Source organism: Pseudorca crassidens, unplaced genomic scaffold (genome assembly GCF_039906515.1).
Source record: "Pseudorca crassidens isolate mPseCra1 unplaced genomic scaffold, mPseCra1.hap1 Scaffold_72, whole genome shotgun sequence".
Classification (NCBI taxonomy): Eukaryota; Metazoa; Chordata; class Mammalia; order Artiodactyla; family Delphinidae; genus Pseudorca; species Pseudorca crassidens.
In genome coordinates, this window is record NW_027136324.1 from 611,244 (window position 1) to 627,500 (window position 16,257).

Sequence of the window (16,257 nt, forward strand, 5' to 3'; positions counted from 1 at the left end):
TCTCGCGCTCTCTCTCTCTCTCTCTCTCTCTCTCGCGCTCGCTCTCGCTCTCGCGCTCGCTCTCTCGCGCTCGCGCTCGCTCTCGCGCTCTCCCCCACCCCTGCTCTTCCTCCCCCACTTTATCCCTTTCTTCCCGCCTCCTCTCTTTCTTTCTCTCTGTCTCCCTCTCTGTCTCTCTGTCTCTCTTCTCTCTCTGTCTCTGTCTCTCTGTCTCTGTCTCTCTCCACCCCCCCCGTCTCTCCCTCCCTGTCCCTCCCTGTCTCTCCCTCCCTGTCTCTCCCTCCCTGTCTCTCCCTCCCTCCCTCCCTCCCTCTCTCTTTTTCCTCTCTCTCCCTCTCCTGGCCTCTCCTCCACTTTCTCCCTTCCTCGTTTTCTGTCTCCCTCTCCCTCACCCATCCCCACTCCCCCCCATCCCCGGTCATGGGGCATCCTCATTTTCCATGAGAACTCATGGATTTGGAAGGGATGTTGGACTGATGTTCGCGTGCTACCGGATCCCACTCCCACAGGGATAGCTGCTGCACTGCCTTTGGCAGGCCATGGTGGGTGGGGGTGGTGTCTCTTCTTCTGTATCGGTAGAAATGATTTGAAGAGGAGGCAGGATGGGCATAGGTCCACTGCCTCACACCAAGGCCCTTTGGGAGCATTTCAGTGAATCGGGACAGAACATGTTTCTCCGTGCGGGGAGGGAACCGGAATAGGGCACCCCGAAATGGACCGCTTTGGCACACAGATGAGTTCGAATTGAAGGCGCTTCAGAAACGACGGGTGGGCGACGAGGACGCTCTGCCGCTCTGCCTCTCCCTCTTCTTCCTGACCTGAAAGGAGGACCAAGATCTTCCTCGAGAAGAAGCTCAAGCTCAGAGCCCGCCCTTTCGAGTGACTCCTGGCTTGGGCTTCTCCTGCGTGGGGGTCACGGTGCACGCGTTCCTCAGCCGTGGGTCGCTCTCTTCTCGAGCTGTCTTTTGGGGACAGGGGCCTCTCAGGCAAGAACTCAGAAGGATCGTCGAGGGAACGTCGTTTTTCCTCTCCCACGACTGATGAATGCAGACAGACACACAGGAATCTCGCCCCCCGCTTCCACCCCCGCCCCCCACCCCCCACCCCAAGTGAGAGGAGTCGCCGGACATCCTTGGGGTCACACACAGCCAGCCTCCGTGGCTCTTCTATGTTGCCAGGCTCCCTGGCCTTCACTGCCCCCGCACACCCCCCGTGAAGTTGCATCATCGTTCATAGTGTAAATGCTGTGAGAAGATAAGCTTTTCAAAATAAAATTCTCCCTGTCTTTCCTTCCCAAGAACACCATGAACACCTACTGTCATGTGCAGTGCTTATGGACCCACCTGGAGCAGAGGACCCTCTCCGACAGACACCCTCCCCACCCCACCCCACCCCACCCCACCCCACCCCCAGGAACTCACTTGCTCCGAGTCATCGAGGAGAGGGTGTCTGGTTCCGTGTCTTAAATGGGTGGGCCAATGACACGTCATCTCCTAGTAAGCCATCGGGTTCACCGGTTCGGGTTCGGGTTCGGTGGCATGAAGTACATTTACGTCCTCCTTGAGTTTGACTTTGAAAGTCTTGGGGCCCTGAGTAGGCCGCCCCCAAACGTGCCTCCGTGGCATAGAGAAGTTTTGGAATTAGACTGACAACACCACGAGAGGGACGCTCTGACTCTCTTTTACTTCTCCCCTCTGAAATCAGGAAGAAAATCTCTCACGTGAAAGGGGAGGGGGGCGGGAGGTGTAGACACCATGACGAACTGAACCGCCCTCATGTCTCATGAAATGTTCACGAATCATCTAAGTAGGACTGCTCCTAACGAATAGAGGGCATAGATGTTAACGAGATAAGAATGTTTAAGGGGAACTCTCCCCCCAATGATTGTTTTCCATAGGCCGACTTCAAGACTTTCCAACATCTCTGGTCATCTCTAGGCTTAGAGGTTGGCTAAGTGCCATTGGCAGGGTGAAATCTCAGCGAGTGTCTACATCACCTCCACATAAGATAAAATACTGAAATGTTCATGGCTCCACAAGTCTAAGGGTCTCCCTGCTTTGGACCTCTTACGGAGGAGAGACTGAGCATGTTTGGTTCCATGCCTAGATAGATCTTGTGCTTTAGGGAAAGAGTGTACTCGGTAGGAGCCTAGACTTCTACAAAGTATTCCATATTCACACTGTTCACTGTGGTTGGCTTCCTTACTTTCACTGACTGACTGAAGAAAAAAAAAAAAAAAAAACAGACAGTGTCCAAGGACGAGGCATTCCAAAGAAGGAACGGAACGTGTGTGGTCCAAGCTACCTGATGTCGCCATCCTCATGGTAGGAAGAGGACTTTTTTGGGGGAGTGGGGAGGCAAAGTAGAAGATATGCAGATAATGTTTGGGGGAAGGAGAAAGAGATTTTAGTCCTAAAGGTGGTCACTTCTCAATGGAAAAGAAAGAAAACGAGGGACAGGCTAAAAATGGGCACAGACGATTGGAAAAGGTGTGTGAAGAAAATGGTCTTTGGAAAGGAATCGGATCCGTGGTCAGGACTGACTGGATAAGATGAGGATGGATTCAAAGACAGAAATGAGTTTTCGTATCAACGTGAAACAAGTGCAAAAATAGAATTTAGTTGTCTCTCTATGTTAAAAGGACAAGGTTTGGGTTTGGGTTTAGGGTTTGGGTTTTTCTTTCATCAGTCTGCTCTGTCCATCATGAGAGATTAGATTAGATTAGGAAAGGTTTCTTCCTTTATCTTTAAGGAGAGAAGGAAGGAAAGAAAGAAAGAGAGAGAGAGAGAGAGAGAGAGAGAGAGAGAAGGAAGGAAGGAAGGAAGGAAGGAAGGAAGGAAGAAAGGAAGGAAGGAAGGAAGGAAGGAAGGAAGGAAGGAAGGAAGGAAGGAAGGAAGGAAGGAAGGAAGGAAAAGGAAGCAAGAAAGAAAAGCTTATGCCTTGTCAAAAGTCATCACTTATTTTCTAGGTTGCCGTTATCAGGTCTCGGAGGACTCACATCAGCTTAGTCCTCTCGAGATTCAAAGAACCAGGTGTGGCTCGGAACTGAAGAAGAAGCTTCTCTCTCTGCCTAGCAAGTCTCTCCTTGGGATGTCGGTGACCTGGCTAGCGAAGCACTGTTTCACAGTGACCTATATCCGATTAAGTGCTTTACAACCTTTTGGATATTTTGGACACACTTGCCCCCCGGTTGAAGGACAGGTGAAGTCCTTTGGACTTAGAACGCACTTTGAGTTAGGATGCAGGAGGAGAGGGCCCTCGAAATAGCCCAAAAATGTGTTCTCTCTCCTGAGAAACGAGAGAGATGAAACTGAGTACGTTTCTTGGAGAGCTTCGATGACACGGGAAGCGTCGTCAAAGAGGAAGGAACAACGTGAAGTCTACTTTGGCTTGTGTCTGTACACCGATGTGTTCTAACTGTTCCAGACATGATGGGATGTTTCTTCCTGGAAGTCTTCTCTGCCCTGGCATAAAGGGTTGTCTGTCGTCGTCAAAATGGAGGCTCACACGAAAGGGACGGAACCCAGTATCAGGGAGGTGTTCTAACCGACGTTCACGCCAAGGCAGCAACAACAGCCTGTTGAAAGGTGGTGGGGGTGGCGGGGCACACGTGGATCGAGTCCATTCTGTCCTGTCAACAGCCGGTCGGGGCTATGGCAGACGGGAGACGGCGGCCCGGCCGGTTGGTTACTCCCTGGCCAACCTCCCCCCTCCCCCACCCCCACACTCCACCTTGCATTCCTTCACCCACCCATGGTGCCTTGAAGATGACCCCAATTGTACATAGACATTGGCGGGAAGATTTCTACAGTCTACCGGCAACGTCTGACCTGTCATGCTTGTAACCCTGGGGGGGGGGGGGGTGGGGGGTGGGAACTATTTTTCTCTCTGGAAAGAAAACCTCCTCTCTCTGGACCCTCTGAACCCCAGCCACTGGACTTCATTCCACTGCCACTTAGTAGGGGTCATCCAAACATTCTTGTGGCCGTAGGTATGTCTTCCGTGTGGGTTGAAGTCTTCCCTCACTCACTGCAAGCCTGATGTCCTCACCGTGGCACAGAGACTGTTAAAAAAACAAAATGTGTTTGCCACTTGGGGTCTACCTTCCACAGCCTCCCCTGTGATCAGATCACGGCACCCGCTTCGCTGGGCAAATCCTACAATCCTTCACAGAAGCTCTTGCAAACTTTTTGGAACCGTCACTCGTCCAGTCACGCTCGATCATCAGGCAAGGTCGGCAGAACCGATGGAAAGACTGGACTCCAAGTAGAACAAGGATGACTTACACGGGATTGAATGAACTGATGAACAGGATGATAATGTGTATGACTACTTGTGTAAAGTAGGACGGATTGGGGAAGCGGGGGATAACTTAGGGGGTTGGGATGACCATGTACACATGACTGTACATAAAATCGGTAATCAACAAGCAAGCGCCTCCTACTATATAGCACAGGAAACTCTACTCAATACTTTGTAATAAACCTATGAGAGAAAAGAATGTGAAAAAAAAAAAAACCCTACGTAAAATACCTTATATATATATATATATATATATATATATATATATATATATATATATATACATATATACATATACACACACACACGTATGTAGGTATATGTATATACATGTATGTATGTATATATATGTATATGTATATATGGAGGGGGGGAGAGAGAGAGAGAGAGAGAGACAGAGAGAGACAGAGACAGAGGCAGAGACACTGAGACAGAGAGAGACAGAGAGAAAGAAGAGACAGAGAGACAGAGGGATTAGGACTGATTCTTAAATCTTTTGTTTTCCAGGTACAAGGAAAAACAAAAACAAACCAACAAAACCCAATTTTCTTTTTTCTTTTTTCTTTTTTTTTATTTTTAAAGATGGACCTCCATTTGGTAACTTATACCTCTGTCAGCAGGATGGAATCACTGATCTTTTTCTCCCTACCTTCCTTAATTCAGAAACTCTCAGTGAGGCTTCTTATTTCCTTGGCAACCGAGTTATTTGCATACGTTACTTGGAGGCCAAAATTATGTTTCCATAAAACGGGGATACTCACTTGTGGATATGAAGTTCTGGAGCTACTCGTTTCCCTTAGGGTGTTGTTCTTAACCTGAAAACTGGACTGCATCCCGAAGTTTTTTGAGTTCCCTCCAATATCTGGCTACGACTCTCCCCATGAACGTTTGCCATTTTCTCCCACCCTTTTGACTTGGCCTCACTGAGAACTAAAATGGCCCTTTGCCTGAAGCTCTGCAAACGGAAGCTAGAGAACTTGACGAAACGGCCACAACGGCTCCTATGGAAACAATCCTCGTGCCTGTTTCTTTGAGAGCCACTCCGAAATTTGAACCAAACACCCGACGACATCATCAGAGGTGTTGCAGACTTCTAAAGTTGCTTCGACCCTGACATCTAGAAATCTCCTTCACTCACTCACTCACTCACTCACTCACTCACACACACACACACACACACACACATCCCTACACACACGAGTCACCAGCTCAGCTTTAATATGTTCCAAGGAACTTTCAGAGGAGGGAACTCTTGGGCTCCAGAGTAGGCCGCCCCAAAATCTGCCTCCATGCTCTATTGATTATTTTGAATTCAAGTGACTTAAGAACCGGCCAGCACAAGAGGGACACACTGGCCCGCCTTTCTGTCCTCCTGCGGAGGAAGATCTCAAGTGAAGACATCTGCTTCCATGCATGTCCATGATTCTCAAATGGTGTAGTGGGGTTTCCTGGGTTAGGAAAAGGAGGGGACATCTTTTGCCTGGAAAAAAAGGCCTGTTTCTCACACAACCTCCTCCCATCCCTTACCTCTCTCCCTCCTTCCCTCCCTGCAGTTTGGAGGGGACAGCCTAAGGGTGGGGAAATTGGGGAAAGAAAAAAGACAAAGCCATTCATTAAAGAGAAGCTCGAGGCAAAGTCAAAGGCTCCGACTTGACCGGAGAGCTTTCTGCATTTGAATGGAGCGATTGAACGAGGCCCTGCCGAATGAATCGTCCGGACCTCCCCTCCCCTCCCCCGCTCCTGGCAAAGGTCAGTCCAGGGGACTTAGGAAGGAGCTCTGGAGAAGGAACGGGGGTGGGGGTGGGGGTGGGGGCGGGACCAACAGACAATAGCCGCTGCCTGCCTGCCTGCCTGCCTGCCTGCCGGGCTGAGGCCTGAGGCCTGAGGCCTGAGGCCTGAGGGTCACCACGCTGGCTCTTGCAACACAATCCCTTCCAGGAAACTGCTGTGATGACTGTTTGGCAGTGAAGGATCAACTCTGAACTCTCTTGGCCTATTTCTGCAAAAGGCCCGAGCCTCAGCTACGACAGATTCTCTGGGTTTCTTGGCACAGGGACTGACCCGCACCCTCCCGTCCTGTCAGATCCTCCTTTGTACACACGCCTCCACTCACTGGAAGGGTTCTTTGGCCTCGTCCAGAAAACGAACATACAAAAAGAAACCCACAAACAAGACTGAAATGATGTGTTGGTAGTTATGGGAAAGAAACCTGCTCCTCTCACACACCTGAGGGCAGGAAGCGAAGGCAGGTTCTCGGCCGGAGGGGGACGGGGTGAACCGAGGTCGGTCAGCGCCCCCCTCCCCCCGCTTCTCTCCCGGGTGACGTGGGCCCCCCTTCCCCGCCTCTCTCTGCGCCCCCCATCCCCACCCCGCCCTGGTTCTGATATTTCACTCGGGAAACTTCTCTAGGCCGGCCGAGATGCCAGCTTGCTGTCCTGCCGTTTCATGTCCATCTCTATCAGCCATGTCCAAAAGGCACGGGAAATCATGGACAGCAGATAGCGCACCCAGAGTTGTGTGTGTGTGTGTGTGTGTGTGTGTGTGTGTGTGTGTGTGTGTGTGTGTGTGTGTGTGTGTGTGTTTGCTGGGGTTTCTGTCTGCGTGTGTGTTTGCTTTTGGTTTGGCTTTTTTTTTTTTTTTTCTTCGATAAACTCGCCCCATTTGGGAGTCGGGTGGAACACGGCGGGTGTCTCCTGGCCTGCCGCCCTAACAAACCCCAAAGAGACTCATTTTGGGGTCTCGGCCAGCCAGGTCCCCTTTCTTGGAATTCTGGTTTCATAAATCCGTCTCGTGTCCATGGAATTCTCAGGTCCAGCCATCGACCCTAAGGACGGGGAGGGAAGGTTTTGTCCCGGGGACATCTTCCTTCCTTGCCCGCCTCCTCGGGGTTCCGGACGCTTCGGTATGCTGACGTGCCGTGCCCTCCTCAGCTCCACCCCGACCCCCACCCCAACCCCCCAACCCCCCACCCCCCCGTTTTTGGGAACTCTGTGAACAGGGGTGGTGTTTTTCACAGCCAAACACACTCTCACCGTAAGACCCGGCCCTCGGAGGACTCCTTGCTATGAATGGACCCGAGGTGACGCGGGGAGTCGAACGGCTGAGGTCCACGCAGAAACCTGCACGCGGACCTTGACAGTGGCTGTTTTATTCCTCACTGCCAAGAACTCTCTCGGAGGTGACCGAGACATGTCTTTCAGGAGGTGAATGGACACGTACGTAGCCTGGGGACGAGCCGTAGGTAACATGCTTTCTCGGAAGAGAAAAACCATGGACGGGATGAACAGGTCAGCGGGGTGGTGGTGGATGGTGGATGAATAGGCGGAGGGCAGAGGACGTTTAAGGCAGGGAAACTCTCCAAAGTTAGGATCCTGATGGTATGAAAGCAAACGTTTTGCATAGGGCACTACCTGAGATGGGGTGAATCGAAGGGACCTACCTCTATGGGCCACCACCCCCTCCTCCCCACCATGAAAGCGCCCCAAGCAAGCCTGCTCTTTTTACCCCAGTTGAAGACCCTTGCTAAAGCCAGAAGGCAAAAAATGACCATGAGAAATCTGACCAGCCGTCGCTTGGGACAAGAGTGAGGCCAATGAATCCAGTGAAAAGTTGACAGAGGGGCCTGGGTCCCTCGGCTCGACCCCTTCACGGAGAAGCCAAAGCCTTTTACGCAGGGATGAGCTTTGACACACCTAGGTTTCTTCGGCCAGTGCGACGTTCATGAAACACGCTAAAGGAAAATGATCGATCGATGTGTTTGCCGTCTGCCTGAGCGCACGCGATACGAAATAGAAACCGGGGGAGGGGGTGTGTGCTGACGTTCGGGGTCTAATGGGAGAAACCTTGGAGGGTTTTTGCCCTTAGGGTGCCTTGGTCTGGGGTTGACTTGTGTGCGCTGAGAACGAGGGCCGTTATTGAAGACCCTGTGCAGATTTTGGACACCATGATCCATGGAACCCTGAAGTTTTGGAACCTAGAAATCTTTGGGTCTGCATTTGAGTTGGAAATCTTCTCCTTGACAGAAAGAAGCACACAGGAGGAGGAGGAGGAGGAGGAGGACGAGGACGAGGACGAGGACGAGGAGGACGAGGAGGACGAGGAGGACGAGGACGAGGACGAGGACGAGGACGAGGACGAGGACGAGGAGGAGGACGACGAGGAGGAGGACGAGGACGGGGACGAGGTGGAGGAGGAGGACGAGGAGGACGAGGAGGACGAGGAGGGGAAATGGAACTGCATGATGAGCAGATCAGCTTTTCGATGTCAGCAAGGCACCCGCCGCCCAGTTCTCTGGGTGAACTGTCTTGATCTTGCACATCTCTACCGCCTCCGAAATGTGAACACAGCCTGCGATGGCCTGACTGAGACTAAGGCCAGTGGACTGGATGAGGTAGACCCTGAAACCAAAGGGAAGGAAAAAAAAAAAAAAGAAAGAAAGAAAAAACAGAAAAGCCAAAACGGAAACAAACAAACAAACAAAAAAACCCCAAAAAATAACAACGGGGGAGGGGAGGGGGAAGTGGTCTCTTTAAGAATACAAACCGGTGGAAGGGCTCCCTCACCCAAACACTAATTCGCCGTCTCCTTCGGGACCAACACGAATCTTAAAAGTCTTTCCCCACAGATAATAAAAAGCCTTAGCCATCGGAGGAAATAAACGTCACCTATTCCAACGGTTCTTTATAAATAAGCAAGAGAGCGAATTTTCGATTGCACTACCTGCTTCGTGGCTGACTAAAAGTTTTTAAATGAAAGCTATGAAATCTCTGGTCATGTCGATCTCTAGGTAGGTAGGTAGGTAGGTAGGTAGGTACGTACGTACGTACGTACGTACGTACGCACGCATGAGACAGACCTACAGACATTTTGGAAAAGGACTGGGGAGTGGCCTAGGGCCAAACAGGCCTTGCCAGCTAAAGAACAGAGGCCCTGGGGGCCTGAGTCTCAGACACACACCCGCCCACCCACCCACACCCACCCACCCACCCACGTACACACGCGCGCGCGCGCGCGCGCACACACACACACACACACACACACACACACACACACACACACACGAGGCTCTCGGGAGTAAAAGATTAACTTTACCTCTGTTGACACCACGACTATACCTAGTTGTCCCAAGACGAGGAGCTCCACTGTACATTTAACCCTTATCTGTTCCTGTGCTTTCTTGCAGAAAATTCTCATGTGCTTCTTTCCCCTCGTGGAAGCGCTTGCTATTCCCCATAGGTAGCCACCGTGCAACCAGCTGCTGCAGATCCGAGAATTTGGAGGATTCCTGGAAAGGATCGGTGATCCCGAGACAAACTCTCCCTTCCGTGATCAGAGCAACTCGGGGCGGTGTCTCTCCCCCCCAACCCCCCCCCGCCCCCCCCACCGCCTTCTCCCTTGTGTACCAGCTATCTCTTTTAATAAAATAATAGTAATGATAATGATAATAATAATAATAAAATAAATTTAAAAAAAAGTTTTGCTTTGCTGACCTTAGAGTCTTGTGGAAGCGATCTTCGTTTCTATGGCACTGCTGTGCAAGAATCTGGGAAGGCCCTGGTAACAGGTATGTCTGTAGCTACCTTCTAGAGCTGGCCTGTTCCTACGTACGGATCCGAGTGCCACAATTAACTTGGGAAAGAGCTCTCTTGAAGGGCTTAGGAGGAAGCACTCCCGAATTATTCAGTCTACTAGAGAGGGACCCAAAGGGTTTTGCAAGTTCACGTGATCTAGGATGAACCCTCCGGCTGAGAATAGCCAGGGTCAACGTATGGGTTTTATGAAACTAGGCATGTCTTTGGGGTGATCGGCATTCGAGGTCATCCTTTTCTTCTATCTACGTCGACCCCAAATCCAATAAGTTCACGGGAGTGAACCAAGTTCGTCAGCAAGGAAAAGAACTTGGGGATGATGGCTGACACCGTCTAAAGTCTCAGGAAATGTTCACGGGTCATCTCGTCGTCATGGGATTTAGAACAAGTGATGTCGATAGCTCTAGGTGGAGGAACTCCTTAAGAAAGGTTATGTTTTTTGGTATGTCTACTTAAAAACAGTTTCTCCCAGACCTTTTGGGTCACTTTAGGAACTTTAGTGTTGGTGTAAGCGGAATGATGGGGAGGGAATTCGTGGAACGTCTAGATCGTTTCCAAAGATGACCTACGGAAACGTTCGTGGCTCAACAAGTCTCAGTGGACCTACGTCGGTCTCCTTATTACAGAAAGACTAAAGATGTTCCGATGTATGAGTCCACACCTCTAGCATCACTTTGGGGAAAAAACATTTTAAAAAAGTGATGCTGCGTGAAAATGTACGCTTCTAGGCGTGATGAAATGGAATCATCCATTTGCCGGTCCAGAAACACTGGTGTCACAGACCCCGTTCACCATGGCTTCCTAGTTCCTGTTCGTGACCGATTCAGGTTTCTAAGCGTTCCGAATTCTTATTGTCTTTTTTTTTCTTTTCCTCTCCATTCTTGTCTCAAAGAACTGTACGTTCCAAAAATATTTTTTTTTACCTACCAAATCATAGATTGTCTGTTTGTTCCAAAAACTTTTAGGTTGAGAGATTTTTTCTTTCTTTCTTTCTTTCTTTCTTTCTTTCTTTCTTTCTTTCTTTCTTTCTTTCTTTCTTTCCTTTCTTTCTTTCTTTCTTTCTTCCTTCCTTTCTTTCTTTCTTTCTTTCTTTCTTTCTTTCTATCTATCTTTCTTTCTATCTTTCTTTTTCTTTCTTTCTTTCTTTCTTTCTTTCTTTCTTTCTTTCTTTTCTCTCTCTCTCTTTCTCTTTCCCTCTTTCTCTCTTTCTTTCTTTCTTTCTCTCTCTCTTTCTTTCTGTCTTTCTCTCTCTTTCGCTCTTTCCCTCTCTCTTTCTCTCTATCTCTTTCTCTCTCTTTCGCTCTCTTTCTTTCGCTCGGTCTCTCTTTCTCTCTCTCTTCCTTTCTCTCTTTCACTCTTTCTCTCTCTCTTTTGCTCTTTCCCTTTCTCTTTCTCTCTCTCTCTCTTTCTTTCTCTCTTTCTCTTTCTCTCTCTCTTTCTCTCTCTCTTTCTTTCTCTCTTTCGCTCTTTCCCTCTCTTCCTCTCTCTTTCTTTCTCTTTCTCTTTCTCTCTCTCTCTCTTTTGCTCTCTCTTTCTCTCTCTCTCTTTCTCTCTCTCTTTCTCTCTCTTTCTTTCTCTCTCTCTCTCTTTCTTTCTGTTTCTTTCTCTCTCTTTCTTTCTCTCTCGCTCTCTTTCTTTCTCTCTCTTTCTTTCTCTCTTTCTCTTTTTCTTTCTTTCTTTCTCTCTCTCTTTCTTTCTCTCTGTCTCTGTCTCTCTCTCTCCCCCTCTGTCTCTCTGTCTCTCCCTCCCTCTCCCTCTCCCTCCCCTCTCCCTCTCCCACTCCCACTCCAACTCTCACTCTCACTCTCTCTGTCTCTCTCTCTCTCTCCCCTCTGTCTCTCTGTCCCTCCCTCTGCCTCTCCCTCTCCCTCCCCCTCTCCCTCTCCCTCTCCCACTCCCACTCCCACTCTCACTCCCACTCCCACTCCCACTCTCTCTCTCTTTCTTTCTGTCTTTCTTTCTTTCTTTCTTTCTTTCTTTCTTTCTTTCTTACTTTCTTCCTTCCTTCCTTCTTTCCTTTCCTTTCCTTTCCTTTCCTTTCCTTTCGTTTCCTTTCCTTTCCTTTCGTTTCCTTTCCTTTCCTTTCGTTTCCTTTCCTTTCCTTTCGTTTCCTTTCCTTTCCTTTCCTTTCCTTTCCTTTCCTTTTCTTTCCTTTCCTTTCCTTTTCTCTTCTCTTCTCTTCTCGTCTCTTCTTTTCTTTATTTTCCCTAACGAAAAGGTTCAGTTTGGGCCTCCAGTTCACTTTCCTCGCTGGGTTGCTTGTTTTCTGGAAGCTGAGTGGTGAGAGGCCTTGGTCTGTTTTGGATAGGCTCCCCTTACGGGATGTGCTTGGGCTTGTCCTAGGCCTTTATACGTCCACGTATACCTGTGCCACAAGCACACGCGATGCACGTACGTATACTATACGTGCACGCTTTTTCCTTTGTTTTGAAGGCCAGAGTAGTTGTACGGCTTGACTTCTTCGCTGGTATGGTTTGTCGTGGTCTCGGTGGGGCTACAGTCCGTTGTCGATACTTACCGCATTCCACACACACACACACACACACACGCACACGCACACGCACACGCACACGCACACGCTCGCACTCGGGGTGTTGCATTGAGTAGATGTGCCCGAACTCAGTTTCTTTAGTGGATGGCTATGGACTCCACCCTCGCCCCCCCTCCGCCCCCCCACCCGCCCGCATTCCCCCGAGCCCCGCCTCCCCCATCCCCCACCCCCACGCCCACCCCCGCCCGTGGACTGTGGTCAGTCCATTTTGAAATCCATGTTTTCTCGTGACCGCGGGTGCGTTTTCCCCACCCACGCACCCATGTGTTGTCTTTGGACTTTGTCGCCGTCCGGGCAGAGATAGTTGTTTGTTTCCGCTTGTATGTGTGGGGTCGGAGGGTACCTTCCTTTCCTTTCTAGGTTCTGGGCTTTGCGTGTCTGCTTCCGACAGACCTCCACCGTTCGAGAGAGGATGAATTCCTGCGTTGTTCTCTGAGTGCTTGCCTGGTTTCGGTTTGCCAGTCCCCGCCTTCCCTCCCTCCCTCCCTCCCTCCCTCCCTCCCTCCGTCCGGGCAGCCGGGGATCTTGCTCGTGACCCTCTGGGCACCCCGTGCCGGCCGCCCCGGGCCCCGCCGGCGTCTCCGTGGGATTTGCCCCCGCCGAGGAGTCGCGTGGGGAGCGCGTTTCCTTCGAGGCGGCCTCCCGGCGACGTCTTCCCAGCTTCCCCGGCCACCCCCCCCCCCCCCCCCCGTCTGCTGCCGGGGTCGCGCCGTGTCGTGCCGTCCCGGGAGCTAGCTCCGAGACGGACGCCTCGGGGCCGCGCCAGACGCCCGCCGGCTCGCCCCGGCGGGCCGAGCTCGGGCGTTTGGGCGGCCCGGCGCTGCTGCATCCTCGGTGGCCGGCCGGCGACAGGGAACCCGGCCCGGGGACGTTGGAGCCGTTGTCGGGAGCCACCTGGCGGCCGCTTTTATATTGTCCCTTGTCTCTGGAGCTTCGGCGACCTTCGTGAGGGCTGTGACTCGGCCGCCGGGCCCGAGGCAGAGTTCCGGGAGCCGGGCGACGCTGGCGGTGACTGTCCCGGTGGGGCCCAGGCGTGGGCGCCTCCTGCTGTCGCTTGAGATTGGGCGTGCAGGCCTATGAGGGTGTGACTGTCGCCGCGCTCTCGAGCCGGTCTGTGGGGCCGCCTGGCCTGGTCGACCAGCATCCGGCCGCGGGGACCGACCCGGCCACCCGACCCTCCTTCCTTCCTTCCCTCCCTCCCCCCCCCCCCACCGCCCGGTCCCCACAGCGCCCCGCTCCGGAGGTGGGGACCGGCCCGTGCCCGTGCCCGTGCGTTTAGGCCGGTGGAGGGCGCGACGGGCTCGTTGGCGGGCGCGCGTGGGTCCCGGTGGTCGGATTCTTTCTGACCGATGCTTTTCCGAGTCGGACTCCGGAGGTGGGGACCGGGCTGGGCCGCGAGGGGTGACCCGGAGAGAGAGGCCCGGGCCCGGGTGCGGTCCCTCGTGGGCTCCGGTCGCCTGGGAGGTGCCTCCGTGCGAAAATGTTTCCAAGTCCCCCTGGGTCCGGGGACGCGGACGGGCCGGGACCTGCTCGCGCGGGTGGCCGGGGAGGGCGCACCCGGCCCTTTAGCGGGCCCACGTGGGTCCCGGTCGGCGGACGCGACTTTTTCTCACCCTCCCCCGCCCCCTCCTCCACCGCGAGTCCCGGCCGGGGTGGGGGTGGCGGTGGGGACCGGCCCGAGTCGTACTGGGTGGCCCGGATAGGGCGGCCTGGGCCCGGGCGCGGTCCCTCGTGGGCCCCGCTCGTCAGAGGCGGCAGAGTGGGATAGTTCCTTTTCTGTAACCAAGTCTTCGCCCGGGGACTCGGAGGGACGGCGGTACGGTACCTGCTCGCGCGGGCGATCCGGGGAGGGCGACCCCGGCCCGCTCGCTGCCTCTGCCACGTTTTCCCGCCCCGCCCCGCTCCACTCTGCCGCCCCCCCCCCCCCCCCCCCCGCTCCTCGGGTCGACCAGATGGCCCCGAGAGAGCTCCGGGGCTGCTGTGGATGGGGAAGTGTTGGGGAGAGGTAGCCGGGCCGAGGTCCCGGGGAGCCCCCCCGAGGTTCGTGGATGGGCCCCGCTGCCGGGCGCCGTGATTTTTTTCGCCTGAAATGGGCCTTTTTTACCACCAGATAGGTGCTGACACGGTCTCCTCTGGCATCTCTCGCTGGGGGTTCTGGGACTCTGGACGCGCGCAGGGCGCTGGGCTTTGGACCGCCGTCCGGCGCCCGAACCGGCCCTTGCCACTTGAGCCGCCCGCTTGGGCCTGCGCGCCGGCTCTCGTGTGTGCGCCCGGCTGACCCGACCCGCGGTGCCGCCTCCGGTCTCTGGCTCACCCGAGGGCGGCGGGGCGAGGTGGTGCGTGGGTCTTCTACCCCGTGTGACTCCCCTTCCCCGCCGCAGGCACCCGGTGGTGGCTGAGACGACCCCAACCCGCAGGCTCCGTGCCACGTGTCAGGCGTTCTCCTCGCGGGGTCGTCGGCCACTGTTGCCCGAGAAGGCAAGAGGGAGCGAAGGGGGGGGCTGGGTGCCGGCTGAGGCTGAAGCAGGCTCCTCCGGTGAGGGTCCTCGCCGTGCCCCTCCTCCCTCGGGGCCCTCGTGGCCCCTGGCTCTCTGGATTGACTGATCGATGTGGTGATGTCGCGCTCTCCTGGGCCGGGCCTTAAGTCGCGCCAGACGAGGGACGGACGTTCTTGGCGAACGGGACCGCTCTTCTCGTTCTGTCCGCGGGCCCCTCGCCTCTCTTGTCACGCCCTGCCGGCCTGCCGAGGGGTGTGTGGGAGGCAGGGGTGGTGGTCTCCGGCCCTGACCTGCGGTCTCCCGCCTCCTGCCTCATGGCGTGGGCGGGGCCGTGGTCCTCGGACGCAGCAGACGCTCTCGCTTCGCCTCCTTGGCGTGTGCCTCGCGGGCGGTCCTCCCCGCGTCGGTGGGGGCCGTCCCGCCGCTGCGCCGCGCGCCCGCTGCCGGCGCGTGAGCGTGACTTGCTCGGTCCTCTGTGGTGCCCCTGGAGCGCTCCAGGTCGTCCCTCAGGCGCGCGAGGCCGAGCGGTGGTGTCGTTCCCTTTTCCCAGCGTGCTCCTCGGGGTCTCCGCCGCGGTGGTGTGTCCCGTGAGTGGCTCTCTTGGGGGGGTCGAGACGGTAAAGGGCGCGGGGGCTTGCCTCTGTTTCTCTCCCTCGGTGGGGGACGGGGGCCTGCCACCTCGTCGCCATCGTCCTCCCACGGTGTGCCGTGGGGGGGACTGACTTCGTGGCCGGGCCGACGCCGCGTGTGCCGCCGCCCCCCACTTGCGTGTGTGTGGGGAGTCGCACACGGGCGTGGGTGCGATCGCGTTGGGCCGGGGCCTGTGAGAAGGGGGCGTCTGTCGCGCTTCTCGGGCGTGCTCCCCCCTTCCGGAGCCCGGTGGACGAGCCTGGGGGGCGGCAGAGGTTGTGCCCCCGAGGCTGTGGCCGCGAACGCTCCAGTGGGCCGTGTGCTTACCCATACCGCAGACCCCCCCCCACCCCTCCCACGGCCAGTCGTGGACTTGGTGGCTCGTGGAGCGCCTCCGTGGGCCCGAAGGGCAGAGACGATGGGTGGGGGATGACGCACCCTCGGTGAGAAAGCCTTCTCTAGCGATCCGAGAGGGAGCCTTGGGGTACCGGACCCCCCAGCCGCTGCCCCTCCCAAGCGTGCAGTGGGCCACGGTGGCCACTGCCAGAGCCACGTGGGTGGCAGAGGCCCTCGCCCTCGCGGGGAGGGCTTGCGCCGGCCCCGCGGTGGGGCCGAGTGCCGCTCTTTGCCTACCGCGGCCCGCGCCTCCCCCCTCTGAGTCGGGGGAGGGTCCCGCCAGGCCGGCGTC